This window comes from Polyodon spathula, chromosome 16 (genome assembly GCF_017654505.1).
Source record: "Polyodon spathula isolate WHYD16114869_AA chromosome 16, ASM1765450v1, whole genome shotgun sequence".
NCBI classification, from domain to species: domain Eukaryota; kingdom Metazoa; phylum Chordata; class Actinopteri; order Acipenseriformes; family Polyodontidae; genus Polyodon; species Polyodon spathula.
Window position 1 is genome coordinate 22,901,987 of NC_054549.1, and position 15,463 is coordinate 22,917,449.

The window sequence follows — 15,463 nt, forward strand, 5'->3', positions numbered from 1 at the left end:
CGCTGTGTACATACACAGTAATTGGAGTTAATGTATAGTATTATCTGATATATTTATAGTAAGACCAGTTTTATTTTATTGTGTGGAGAGAGTTGGTTGAGTATATGAGCTGTTTGTCTGACAACGAACCCAAGTTTTAAACAGAACAATACCAGTTTTGTATAGTGGGGACCAGAATTGAACTTTGAATCACTTATCACCCTGTTAAAAATTTATCAAAATACCACCTTATTTTTAGTGCTGGGTTTAGAAATACTAAAATAAACTTCCATTCAAGGGACAAACATTTTGGCTAGGTCTTTTTTTCAACATCATATGAATTGAATCATTTTAGTGTTTTTTTTTTTTTTTTTTTTTAACTGTGTACATAAACTGAAAAACAATGTTTTTTGGTTTAATAGCAGTTATTGAGTGCAATTTTTTCTAGCCTGTTTTATTACAGAGACGTCACCCAGCACAATCTGCACTCAATGACAAAGAACCTCTCTGCACGCCGCAGGTTTATTTACAGTACTGCAGCGGCCGCTAGATATTAAACCGGGACAACAGAATCAACAAAATTAACTGAAATGACTACAAAATACAAGGGGTTTTTACACGATCCCGTCACAATACGAAGGAAACCATTTGCATTTGAAAGGGAAAAACAATGTTCTAATTCGGTACACAGCTGCGCCCACCGCTTGTGTTCAAACACAGGCTGACGGAAGAAAGTTGTGTTACACATACTGAAACCAAAGGAAGCTTTCTCTTCAGGGCACAGTGTATACTGGAAAAGACCTACTGTACAACAGAGCTTTAAAAAGCTGTGACAGGACAGATTAGAGGACAGCTACGGCCAAAGGTTGTGCATCAACTGGAATTTTAAGATTGACCATTTAGATATTTTTACAGATAGCTAACATTATACAACAGGTTTCATGGGACTTTATGAAGCAAAATGAATTATTTCTATAGGGTGATGCAAAACCTTTGGCCATAGCTGTACATTGATATCAGTGCATGCAGTACACAAAGAGTTTATTTTTAAAGCTTGCTATTGCAGTGCACTATTTAACAAAACCTGTTAGTAAATATAACAGGGTGCAACACAGGTGCACTTAAAAGCGCTCCTTAACCCTCCTTTGTTCTTTTGTGTTTGATCCACCACCAAAAATGTTTAATGTAACAGCACCATATGAAATATCTCTCTCTGTCTGGCTTTAATAGGCCATACATGCAATGAATTTAAAATAGCAAGAGAAAGGGAGTGCAGAGCTCCAAATGTTAAAATGCATGAGGCTCTTTAGAAGTTGTTTAAGATATCTGATTAAAGAACACATTAGTACCTGTTTCTGTATCACTGATTACAGAGTAAAAATTTAAATTCTCTTAGTGTTTTAAAACAATCTCTCTCTCTCTCTCTCTCTCTCTCTCTCTCTCTCTCTCTCTCTCTCTCTCTCTCTCTCTCTCTCTCTCTCTCTCTCGCTCTCGCTCTCTCTCTGTTTAATTCAGTGTATTTGTCTTGTTCTATTTACTATTTGTAATTAAATATGTTTATAAAGTGTATAGTCATACCAATTAAGCACCTTTGAATTGAAAATTGAATTGAAGAGAGAGAGAGAGGTACTAATGTGTAAAAATGTTAGACCACTTTGTGCTTTAATCGGGCATCTTAAACAACTTCTAAAGAGTCTCATGCATTTTATCTTTATTTATTTTTTTTATTTTTTATTATATTTTGTAGCACTGTGCTTCCTTTATCTTGCTATTTTTAATTAGTTGCATGTGTGACCTATAAAAGTCGTCAATGAAATTAGATCACTAATAACCTATTTTCATCAGCACAACAAATCAATTACAGGAGCAATGGGGTGTCCTAAAACATGCGCACATGACTATTTATTTTTTTACAAACTAGTGTTTGGTCAATTTCTGTTGACGGGCATGGGGAAAAGAAGGGGGCTCTGTTGCGATTTGTTACGCAATGTGATGGCGAGAATAAATTTGACAGGATGATAGTGTTCAGTTGATTAACTAACACTGGCTTTCAATACCTCAAAAGTCTCTTCCGCTGTAAGAGGAAATTTAAAGAAACAAGTGTTGTGCTGTTGACATTTGCAGATCACAAGTACTGTCAGATTTTTTGAACCATGCTAAGGAACACATTCCATTCTATTTGGGGGGTCTAAAATGTAAAGCTTGTTCTTCTCCCTTTACCTGATCAATGCAAATATAGTATATTTAGATATACTAGGCTATATAAAAAATAGTTTTGAAGCATTAAATGTCATCCATAACACTGAATAGAGCTGAATTTAGAACTATTAAAAGAAACTTAATAAATGTAATTGGCACCTGTGTTATCTGCTTAATAAAAATTGCTTAATAGGAGTTTCAAATCATTCAGCAAAGTCTTTGAGCATTGAGTTACACATGCATGGAATAGCTAATCATGTGAAGCCATAGAATCTAAAACACTGGGAGCATTTAAAAAAAGATTCTGTGCTTTTAAATTAGTCCCCCCCCGCCCCCCACCCCAGAAGGGGAGAATGGTGTGCTAAGAAGGGACGAGTCATAATGGGATGCATGGCCTTTTTCTCATTCCCAATCCTTTGTTACATATTAATACCAGACTGTGGTGGAAATTACTGTTTGATAGTAGATATTAGGTGTAGGGGCTCGTCTCCATTATATTCTTATATTTAATTGTGCTGATAAGAAGCAGAGTCTGTCTTGAACAGGAGCGATATTAGCGTGATTGTGACTAATTCTGAGTGTGTGTATCTGTGTGGGCAAATTATTTTATTCTGTTGAGGACAAAGTTTGATAAAATCATCCCCATTAAAAAGTTTACATGTAGGGACGTCCCCTATAGGAAAAATAGTTTCACATGAATATGCTTTTCTTTATTTGTTTAGTGTGCCCAATTATTTTACCCCCTTTTTTTTCCACAATTGGAATGTCCAATCCCCCCCCCCCCCCCCCCCCCCCCCCCCCCCTTCACCATGCAGCTGCTCAGGAGAAGTCACAGCACTGCTCAGGAGAAGTGAAGGTTCAGCGGGCGTCCTCCAATCCCACGACCCAGCCAGCCTCCTCTTCTACACCCAGGAACTCGAGAGCGGACGTCAGCGAGCTGCCAGCCTCTGAAGGACAAACCCTGCAGGTGTCTGCTCTGAGCTCACTGGGCGTCTGGCCGGTAGGGTCCCCTGTAGAGCTATGAGGAGAAACAGTCCCTGCCAGTTTTGCCTCCCTAACCCACAAGAGCGCCAGAGGCAAAGGGACACTCCCCCCGGAATATCCAGCGAAGTCCAGCGACGTCGCACACCCTGCACAAGATGCAGCTGTGGTTTTACCAGTTGAGCCAAACTGTGATAATTTCTGAATTCTACACAGTAAACTCCATGTGAACCATCTCTTTTAGATATTTACTTCAGGAAGCTATGTGACATTTACATTGGTTTATTTAACCTAATATTGGTCAAATGTTTTAAGAATGATCGATAACTTGTGAAACACAATAGTGTTGAGTTTAGAAATACAAAAGAAACTGAAATTTAATGGCAATCTGGTAACACTTCACATAGTGGCTTCAATTACTGTTACTATGCAAGTACGTGTGTACTTACACAGTATTACATATGAGTTTTAAAAGAAAAAAACACACCCACACACAAAAGGAGAAATAAAACGCCCTAACTACTTCAACTCCCTTCAATGAAATACCTGCTGCATTTATTTCTCACTGTCTCTTTTGACTATGTTTTTTGGGAGTTTGAGGTTTCGTCAGCCCCATTGTATTTGATTTGAATTCGATATAATTTATTCTTGCATTCTGATCCTTTAACTGAAGCGTGCAAACCTCAGGATGTGAGAATTATAATTTCCGATCAGTAATCACCTTGTGTGTGAAAATGTTAGAGCACTTTGTGCTTTAATTAGGCATCTTAAACAACTTCTAAAAAGTCTCATGCATTCTATCATTTGTGGCTATTTGTTACTATTTTAATTGAAGTGCATGTGTGGCCGATCAGTAATTATTATTATTATTATTATTATTATTATATTATTATTATTATTATTATTATTATTCTTTCTTTTATTTCTTAGCAGACGCCTTTATCCAGGGCTACTTACAATTTTTACAAAATATCACAGTACAAAGTATCACATTACAGAATATTGTAATACAGATGAGCAGTTATGAAAGAACAATAATATCTAGTTTAAGAGCAAAATAAAGAATACAGTAAGGTATAGGGAAGAGTGAGTTCCACTAAAAGCAGTTACAACATATAGTAAATATTTGCTTATACAAGTAAAGCCCAGTAAGAGTAAATAGTAAGTATGATGAATGGATGAGAATGATTTCAAATAAGAGCAAATACAAAAAACATGAATACAGACACCTATAAGAGTAAAATCAAATACAAGACACAAGAAGTAGTTATAATTGAGAGCAGTAGTAGAATACATTAAGGTATGGAGCAGTCCAATGCAAGTACAAGATGATGCAACTACTGGTGCAATTGGGTGCCATGTAGTCCAGTATAGTCGAGATGTGAGGTTTACAGATTAAATTTGCCTATTTAATTTGCCTATTTTGACAAAAAAGACTTTTCGTTCCAGTGGTATGATTTCATATGCACAACAACTCAAAAAAGGAAGCAAATGTCTGTTCTAATAAATAGGCACACTACTGTATAATACCCGATTCTGGTAATAAATTAATCATTGTAGAAATTTTTGTATTATGCTACTGTATATTGCAATTGATATTTTTATTTGACTTTTAGTTAACATTCCAACTGCAAATTAAACGTAATACATGAAACATTTTAGTGATTTTTTTTTGTCTCCCTAATATAAATATTTAAGCTTTTAATAGTTGTGTGAAAGTTGTATTAGCAGTGCTAGATTTAGAAAAACTGAGCAAAACTTAATTCAATGACAAATATTTTGGCAAGAAGTCTCTCAACATCAAAAGAAATATTAACATAAATGGAATAAATTCAATTCTTTCTCAGTGACTTCAACAGAAACACTAAAAAATTGTGTCTATGATGAAATGCCAATTTTGTGTGAGAGACAGACTGCGACTTCTGGTAGTGATGCCTCGTAGACACATGGTTAACATCTATCAAAATTAACTGAACAAATACATAACTACACATTTTTGTAAAGCGTTCAATTTATCCAACAATTTCATAAATGAAAACTATAGAATATGGATAAATAATGAATGTCAAACCAAGAAAATAAAAACTTTAACAAAAAAATAAAGTACTGTATTTGGTTCAAGTAAATGCATGTCATTTTAAACTGACTTGAGATGTTTATAGAAAATGTGAGCATTTTATTCAACTCTGATAAATATGATTAACTGATCATTTGAATAAAAATGTTTAATCAATTAAAAAAAAAAGATTAAATATCTATTTTGTTAGTAATTACAAAATATGCAATTCACTACACCTCATTAGTGGTCTGTGATAAAATCGTGATTTTCAAAACTTTTTACAACACTTTAAAAAAAATTAAAAAAAAAAGTGTGACCAAAGCGTCTTATATTATGATTATATTATTATTAATAATAATAATAATAATAATAATAATAATAAAACCCTTAATTTAGCCACTTGGAAGTACTTTTATTTTTTTAACTACAATTCTTTTTATTTTTTTCCTTTTAGATAATAAATACAATTTGGATTAAATAGCTGTGAGGCTCTAGCCTTTATTGTTGATTTAGAAATACTAAAAGGAACACAATAAATTAAATGAGAAACCTTTGGAGTAGAACTTTGAAGACATTGAAAAAGTCAAAATATTTGCCGTTGAATTTAAGTTTAGTATTTGTTTTAAAGTAGCACAATTTGAGTGTAATAGTTATGGATTGCTGATATCAGACAGTTGTTTGTGTGGCTCTCTGTGCTACACAATTTCAAATAGATTTAGGACTACGGGATTAGGGACTGTCTCAAACCGTCAAACAAATGATGTCGTCCTACATATACAGTATTTATTCAGATAAATCTGCTTTCAACAGCCTACATGCATCATATCCTCTGGTCTTCATTAGAAATACAGCACAGCAACCTTTGCAACTGTTTCAAATCATAGGATTGTTTTGCATTTGGAAATGCATGTATTTTTACAGCATGCATTGGATTTATCTCCATTTTACACATTTCTTTTATTTCAAGCTGGATGTTCAATTGCACCTGTTTTAATATAACCATTATATTATTTAGAGTATAAACTATACAGTTACAAGTGCTATTTGTATTTAATAAACCAGAGCATACACACCTTTCTATTTTGAAAAGGTCTATACAGCTCTGGCCAAAGATTTTGAATCACCCTATATAGAATTAATACATTTTGCTTCATAAAGTCAAATGAAACCTGTTCAATAATGTTACGTTAACATACTGAATTACACACCGCTTTGTAGTTATCAAAATGCTGACAAATTTAAAAATCTGACAAAAATCTAACATGAAATTCCATACTAACTATTACAGCTTCCAGTAGACTTTTGCCATATCATTTTGTAGTTTCTTTGATTACATGATGTTACATAAAATATCTACATTTATGTTCATAGTTTATTATTATTATTTTTTTAATTATGGCTCAAACCTAGGTGATGCAAACCTTTTGGCCATAGGTGAAGATGACAAGAATATGCTAAAAATGTTGGTGTTGGGTGGAGGTTGGCAAGTGTAACAGTGCTTCCTTGTCAAGGGAAAGTGTGTTTGAAAACAAAAAGTGGAGGCACTCTTAGGCTTTTGATGCCATGGCAACTACCCTCACTTATTTCAATTTAAATCTATCGACGTGTTTGTGATGTCATTTAGCACACAGTTAATGTTGTAATCTATTTAAACCTCCAGGCATCATGTTATTGAGTCTATTTATCAATTTCTTTCCAGTGTTATACATTATCTAATTTTTACTTCTTCTAAAAACTACAAATTGTAGGTCGTTCATGTTGTGTTCATTTTTTGTAGAAGGTTGTACTGTTGGTTATGGTTGATTGTTGATATGTGTGCAGATAAGACTAATTACACAAACTCAAAACAACAAAACATTCTTACATTTTATTTGCTTAAACACATTTTTGATTCAAACAAATCAAAAGGAAAAAAAAAAGCATTTTGACAGTGTGTCTTCATGAGGTGTAGCTATACAACAATTTGTATTGTTGTTTAATATCATCCAGCATGGATCCTGCCTAGTCTGCTTCTGCAAATATTCATAAAAGGTGACTATATACAGTGCTGTGCAAAAGTTTTAGGCAGGTGTGAAAAAATGTTGTAAAGTAAGAATGCTTTAAAAAATAGACATGTTAATAAATTATATTTATCAGTTAACTAAATGCAAAGTGAGTGAACACAAGAAAAATCTAAATCAAATCCATATTTGGTGTGACCACCCTTTGCCTTCAAAACAGCATCAATTCTTCTAGGTACACTTCCACAAAGTCAGGGATTTTGTAGGCATATAGTCAGGTGTATGATTAAACAATTATACCAAACAGGTGCTAATGATCATCAATTCAATATGTAGGTTGAAACACAATCATTAACTGAAACAGAAAGAGCTGTGTAAGAGGAATAAAACTGGGGGAGGAACAGCCAAACTCAGCTAACAAGGTGAGGTTGCTGAAGACAGTTTACAGTCAAAAGTCATAACACCATGGCAGGACTGAGCACAGCAACAAGACACAAGGTAGTTATACTGCATCAGCAAGGTCTCTCCCAGGCAGAAATTTCAAGGTAGACAGGGGTTTCCAGATGTGCTGTCCAAGCTCTTTTGAAGAAGCACAAAGAAACAGGCAACATTGAGGACCGTAGACGGAGTGGTTGGCCAAGGAAACTTACTGCAGCAGATGAAAGACACATCATGCTTACTTCCCTTCACAACTGGAAGATGTCCAGCAATGCCATCAGCTCAGAATTGGCAGAAAACAGTGGGACCCTGGTACACCCATCTACTGTCCGGAGAAGTCTGGTCAGAAGTGGCCTTCATGGAAGACTTGCGGCCAAAAAGCCATACCTCTGACGTGGAAACAAGGCCAAGCGACTCAATTATGCACGAAAACACAGGAACTGGGGTGCAGAAAATGGCAGCAGGTGCTCTGGACTGATGAGTCAAAATTTGAAATATTTGGCTGTAGCAGAAGGCAGTTTGTTCGCGAAAGGCTGGAGACCGGTACACGAATGAGTGTCTGCAGGCAACAGTGAAGCATGGTGGAGATTCCTTGCAAGTTTGGGGCTGCATTTCTGCAAATGGAGTTGGGGATTTGGTCAGAATTAATGGTCTCCTCAATGCTGAGAAGTACAGGCAGATACTTATCCATCATGCAATACCATCAGGGAGGCATCTGATTGGCCCCAAATTTATTCTGCAGCATGACAACGACCCCAAACATACAGCGAAAGTCATTAAGAACTATCTTCAGCGTAAAGAAGAACAAGGAGTCCTGGAAGTGATGGTATGGCCCCCACAGAGCCCTGATCTCAACATCATCGAGTCTGTCTGGGATTACATGAAGAGAGAGAAGCAACTGAGGCTGCCTAAATCCACAGAAGAACTGTGGTTAGTTCTCCAAGATGTTGGGGCCAACCTACCTGCCAAGTTCCTTCAAAAACTGTGTGCAAGTGTACCTAGAAGAATTGATGCTGCAAAGGGTGGTCACACCAAATATTGATTTGATATAGATTTTTCTTCTGTTCACTCACTTTGCATTTTGTTAATTGATAAATATAAACTATTAACATGTCTATTTTTGAAAGCATTCTTAATTTACAGCATTTTTTCACACCTGCCTAAAACTGTTGCACAGTACTGTGTATATATATATATATATATATATATATATATATATATATATATATATATATATATATATATATAATTGCCACATCATTGCCAATGATTTTTACCCTAGTTTTCTCCACAATTTGGAAACGCCAATTGTATTATTATTAATCCCTGTTCACTGCTGCAACACCCCGGTGACTCGTGAAACGGAGGTTGAAACACGCGTCCACCAAAACGTGTTCCTGCCAAGCTGTCATTTTTCGCATCTCGGATCCACAGCGAAGCCACCAGACCTATAGTGCCGGAGGACAACACAGATCTGATGGCTGTACTGCAGACTCGCAGGCGCCCTATCAGCCACAGGGGTTGCTGGTGCGTGGTGAACTGTGGATTGCCCTGTCGACCTAAGCCCTCCCTACCCGGGTGGCGCTTGGTCAATTGTGCACCTCCCCCTGGGAACCCCCGATCACGGTTGGCAATGACATAGCCTGGGTTCAAACCTCCGATCACCAGACTATAAGGTGCATCTTGGTGCTTATCTTGACAAGAGCCGAGTTCAAATCAGCATGAAGTTTTAACATCTACTCTCATGTAATGGAAATCAACTTTAAAATCAATTCGGTATCTCACTGGGAACCAATGTAGGGGCCCAAGCACTGGAGTAATATGGGAGAAAGCATTCTGGCAGCTGTGTTCTGGACAAGGCGGGGATGCCAATACACATACTGTAACAGCAAACTACACAGGCAAATGTAGATAAAGCAGCCATCTCAATTGCAAAGCATACAAACATTTGTTAGAAGCAGTTTATTTTAAAAAATCAGGAGATTTATCTATTGAGACGGAGGCCTCGTTTACAAAGGGGGTCCTGGAAAATAAAGGCAATTGCAAAGTGCATACACCACATTAAAACATGTGTGGGTCAAACTTAAAAACCAGCAGCATACAGAGATCAACGGAATAAATAAGACATGGGTCTAGTTGTTAATGTGGACTGAAGCAGAAGGAGCTAAGCAATTTACAAAGAGGATCCTTTAAGCCAGGGAAGGAAAGATGATCAAATTCCACTTTAATACTATGATGGAAACAATTCCATCCCTTCAGGAGTTGATATGCAAAAGACAATTCCCCTGTATGTGTTTAAACCCTTGTAAAAGTATAGCCAATGCTAGTCCTGCCTATCAGAGCACTCAAATATGGAGATAGCGAGCCAAAACTATTCCAATAGCCACATCTGTATCGATGGTGGAGAATTTCACTAAAGAAACTGTCTGGTAGTCCGACATCAAACAAAGCACAACATGTCTGAATGATCTCTGAAAGATTGAACAAGGAAACAGAAAGTAACACTTCTGACAGATCTTTCTTGTACTGCGACACAGAAGCCTTGAAATGCCAGCTTAACCCAAACCCAGCACGCATTTCCATATAGACCAGCAAAACCAGCGTTAAAAGACTGCAAAGCAACGCTTCCAAAACCCCTCGTCTAGCTTCATTAACGCTATCTCTGACCCCCCTTTCAATGTGCTGAAAATGGTTCTTCATTTTACCCTCATTTCAGTATTTCAAATAATTGAAGACACTGTAAAGTCTCTAGTGTGTTGTCATTGAATTTATGATAACACTTTACATGGTATCTCCAATGACTGTGTATTTACCTAGTAGTTACTTAATAAATACAGGTGTACTTACACATCATTACAATGTTATTATGCATAGTGACAATGTACTAAATGTGTATTTTTTTTTAACAATAAACCCCAACTCTAACCCTTTTCATACTTACATATATCGAGCAAAAAGATGTACATGTTAAGTACAGTGTAAATATGCATAATAGCATTGTAATAATATGTAAGTGCACATGTATTTACTAAGTAACTACCATGTAATTACACAGAGGTTAGAGACACACTGTAAAGTGCATTGTTTATGGCCACTCAGGCGTAAAATAGCCACAGCACTCTGAATGTTCTTGTGTGTTCTGTTTAAATAACAAGTTCAATGTATGGACAAGAAAGTATATTCAAACCTGAAATAAACAGCTTAGTTTCGGTGAATCACTTCTTAGTAAAGCCACATAACAGTGCGATTCGTCCAGTCATTCTGTCGTTGGATTTCAATGAATACAAGGTTGTTTCCAAAATGAGATGCAGCAAGACAAGTTGAAGCGGTGAACACAACAGAAAACAAATATTTGATTGTAGAAACACGCTTATCGAAAAGACGACAAAAGCAATTTCTAAGCCGCAATGGTTCTGGACTCGGATGTGTGTACTTGAGGCGTCGAAACAAAACAGGCTTTCTGAAAGTTTGCTTTGCAAAAGTCACAGACAGCAAAGAAGCATGTGTATAAATTAAGCATATGTGTTATATAGCGGTCAGAAATTCAAGAAACAATTACACAAGCTTCTGTAAGACTTTCAGTTCAAGCAGAACATCAGTTATAAAATCCTAGGTAGAGTAAACCCTTCAGGTTTAGCAGAGAGAGAACAATAGAAATGACGACTGAGTAGAGTTTAGAACAGAAGGTAGTAAGCCCTTTAACAGTTGTAAACACATGGAATAGCTTCAGATGAAGTATCTAAAAAGATAGAAACATTCAGATCAGATCAAATTAGATCACCTTAGGTCTAGACAAATGTGCTCTGAAGGAATGAGCCTTGATGGGCCAAACAGCCTCTTCTCATTCCCAAACCTTTGTGTATAGCCAAGAAATCAGAACGTTTTAGTAAAACATTTTTATTTTTATTTTCTTAGGCTAAACTGAGGTGCAAGAGGTACTTCCTTTCACTTCTTACTTGAAGAGACTTTTGTGAACAACAGCTGTTGTATTTGACACATTCAGAGGATTCTATCTTCAAGGTATCACCGAACAAAACGTTGTGCTTCTTGAAATGTAATGTCTTTACCTTCTTTCCAGTGATAATAAACTGTTAGTATATGTATTTTTTAAATTATTGAAAGGTATATCTACACCTATGCCCAAAGTTAATTTAGATATTTTATTTATCGTGTAATGAAAAAAATGACAAAACTATAGTCGTACAGTATTTCATGTTAGACACTTGAAATGTCACATTTTTCCATTAGTCAGTTTTTAGTTTATAAGGCGAAACTACAAAGTGGTGTGTAATTCAATACAGTAACGTAACATTCAGCAGGTTTCATTCGACTTTATGAAGCAGAATGTGTTAATTATTTAAGGTGATGCAACACTTTAGCCCGAGCTGCACAGTAAGACTTGCTTGTGTGATCTAAGTCAACTTTGTTTTTCGGAACCCCTGATGTGGCTTGTCTGCAAAACCAATGAATTCACATAGAACCCTCATAATCATATAACTATCGTCTAAAATCAAGAGTTTTGCTGATTTCTAGCCGAACCCAAAACTTCTATAGGAGGCTAGGAGTGAATGATAAAACTCGGTGAAGATCAAAATGAAGGCTGTTATCGTGGTCACCATGTGGTATGGCTGAAATGCAGACAGAGAGTCCCCATTTTCTGAACCAGGACCATACTAGGACATATGCAATGTAGTTTTGAAATGCATCTGGATTTGTCACAGTAGAACAGGAAATACGGTTTCTTAAAATAATGAACTCTAATATTAAAATCCAGCGAGCTGTCTGTTTGATTTGTGACTCCCCGTTTAAAAATGTACAACATTAGTTCTGTAACATATATTTCAAAAACCTGTAACCCAATGATGTTATTCTACAGAGGAACCGTTTGCGATGTTTTTGTGAAAATATCTCTTGTCGTGTTCATCTTTGCTTGTTCTCATCATTTCTCTTTCCCAATAGTTTACACAGCATTTGTTCAAACATTTGCAAACGGGATTCAACGCAATGCTATATTAAATAGCACAATTTAATAGTATTTGCAATGTTTAATAAGGTTTCAATGAACCTGGTTTGATTTACAAAAAAATCAGTTATAACCAGTAATCCTGAAGACATTTTTAAATATGCTCTTATGAAGAACATTGTTGACTAAAAATGGTCATAAAAGTACAACTTGTGAAAGAAGTTCGAGAATTTTTAAAACACGGTTGATCTGAGAAAAGTGGGATCCTGAACAGTTACAGAAATTATAACTGTGAGGAAGATCCTGAAGCATAAATGAGACAGGGGCCTACCTACCTTGATGTGGGTAGAGGGTCTTAGACAGTCAAACTCAGTAACTTCCTCCTTCTCTCGCCCAAATCGAAGCTTCACTTGAAAAAAAAGTCCTAAAGTAAAGGAATGAAACAGCATTCAAAAGAAAGGCAGGAGAACAACGTTGTTGCCCACACACAAACTTCCCTCCCTCTCTCTCTCCTCCTGCATGATTCTGAGACTTTTTGTGGTCGAGTTTTTTTTTTGACAGGCACCAACTTAAAGAACCCCTATCGTTTGTGTGAAACATAACACCTGATTCTTTGTGTGTGCGTTTTTCATAGTCAAAATATGATGCAATTCCCATTCCTTCTTAAAATCAATTCTCAATCCCTGATATGTTAATAAGAGACATAATTATTGTGATTGTTCAACTGCTTTTCTTGGATGTTGATTTCAATTGACTAACAGTGACTTCAATTTAAGTAAATTTGTTTTACAGAATCCTGCTAATTCAATGTGTTGGGAATCTGAACCCTGTCTGGTGGAGAGTAGGGTTGCTACATGACCCCGTGTACACTAGGACAGTTCAGGCTTTACAATTCACACCTCAATACATTCTGGTATGTTTAACCTATCTCAGCAGGACTACACTTTCCAGAATGCATTGGGGATGTGATTTGAAAAGCCTGAACTGGCCTGCATTGTCCTAGTGTACATGGAGTCAATTAGTAACCCCAGTATAGAGTAGCTTAGGGTGTATCCACACATGTTGTGGCTAATCTAGCAGACGTAGTACTGGATTTTGGTACTGGCATAGAATAAGTAATGGGGAACACACCAACACAGTAAAATAACCTACTATAGGGGGTGGCTATGTGCAGACAATATGTATATATGTATGTATGTATATATATATGTGTGTGTGTGTGTGTGTGTGTGTGTGTGTGTATATATATATATATATATATATATATATATATATATATATATATATATATATGTATTGCTGGTTTAAAAACCGTTTTATACGTCACTGGTTTTAGTCACCATTCTAAATTGTGTCTCTGTCAGATATATAGTATCAGTAATGAATATCATATATATATATATATAGTGTAATATATATATATATATATATATATATATATATATATATATATATATATATATATATTTTAACAAAATAAAAACTTTTAACAAAATCATTTTTCTACACAACATTTTTCATTTTTATGTACTTATAAAATTGTCTACCATGTTTTAAATAACAGCACTAAAAACTATAAAGACCGTATTGGTTACATTGCGCTGGTTTAGACACATTTCAGATTTTTTAAAAATTACAATTGTAGAATTATGAGAAAAAAAAAATGTTAAAGCTTTTGACATTTAGAGACATACTACTGCTAAATAAATCTGTAGACTCTGTATCTACGAAGCAGGGCCCTGTGTTTTTCACTTGTTTTTAAACCTGTAATTTAGTCTTACAGACACAAGCTGTCGCTATAGCCACCACAGAAAGCCATGTAATGAGCAATCAATAAACAATCATCCCATTACGTTACTTTACCCATTTGAATTGGTCATCCCAGCACTACAAAGTAGGTATTAGCAGATTAATAAACGCTGTAGCTGGCTACTGACCTGTATTTAACCCCTTACATTTCTCTCAATACGTATAACAGGATTTTACAAAAGTATAAATAAATTATTTATAGGTCTTAATTTACCAGTACACTTTTACGCATTTTTAAAAAACTAAATTACATTTCCTTGATATCTGTGTCAATACGAAGAAACACTTCTTTCAGCACCCACAGAATTGATAACAACTGACAAATATTTGAGCCTTTCCTGCTAAATTGGGAAACGGTTATTTTGCATTCCACCGGAGTTCAGTCAAAAAAAAAAAAATCCACTACCGTTTCCTTTTGCATATAGTTGCTATCTCTCCATTTCTGATTTACAGCAAGCGTCAAACCCTGGAACGCAATCTAACCAAACTACAAACTTGTTATGGGTCAAATATCTTTACTGCCTTCAGAAACTTGGGAGCTGCTTGAATAAAACTTCTGCATTGATCAGGTTTGTAATCGCTCGTCAATCTTTCATAAACCTTGTGGGAGTCTGTCTCCATGTTTGTTTATACTGGCATCTGTGCTGTGCAACTCTTGTGCCAGTGCTCGGTATGTATTTATTAATTCTGCAACTTTATTATACATTTCAACTCTAACGTTACAGCTTTCAAACCACTCTATCAGATCCACTAGTCCCTTACCAATGAGTTGCAATCAGGGAGAGTGGAGACACCAGGTGGATATTTGCGTGCAGTCTCTCAAAGAAATGCTTTCTGAGTTTGTTGGTGCATCTATTTGTTTTAAAACAGCCAGTCTCGAGGTAAGCTTTTTCTTAAAACGCATCAATTTCTAGAATGGCCATAATTGTCCCTCGTAATTAGGGGGTATTTTCTAATTATCCCGAATTGAATGTGTTAATTTCTTAATTTTTTTTAGATAAGTTTAGCTGGAGTGGCTACACAGACATCTGGGGG

The 15,463-nt window shown here is 35.9% G+C and overlaps 1 protein-coding gene across 1 annotated transcript in view; it reads right to left on the reverse strand.

Moving 5' to 3' along the window:
- The window catches only part of LOC121328315 (forkhead box protein P3-like), a 57,198-nt gene that overhangs the window by 37,429 nt on the left and 4,306 nt on the right, over window positions 1-15,463 (reverse strand). The window contains exon 2 of the mRNA XM_041272929.1: window positions 12,955-13,043. The gene's annotated coding sequence lies outside the window, so the exon portion shown is untranslated. The remainder of the gene's footprint in view (window positions 1-12,954; window positions 13,044-15,463) is intronic.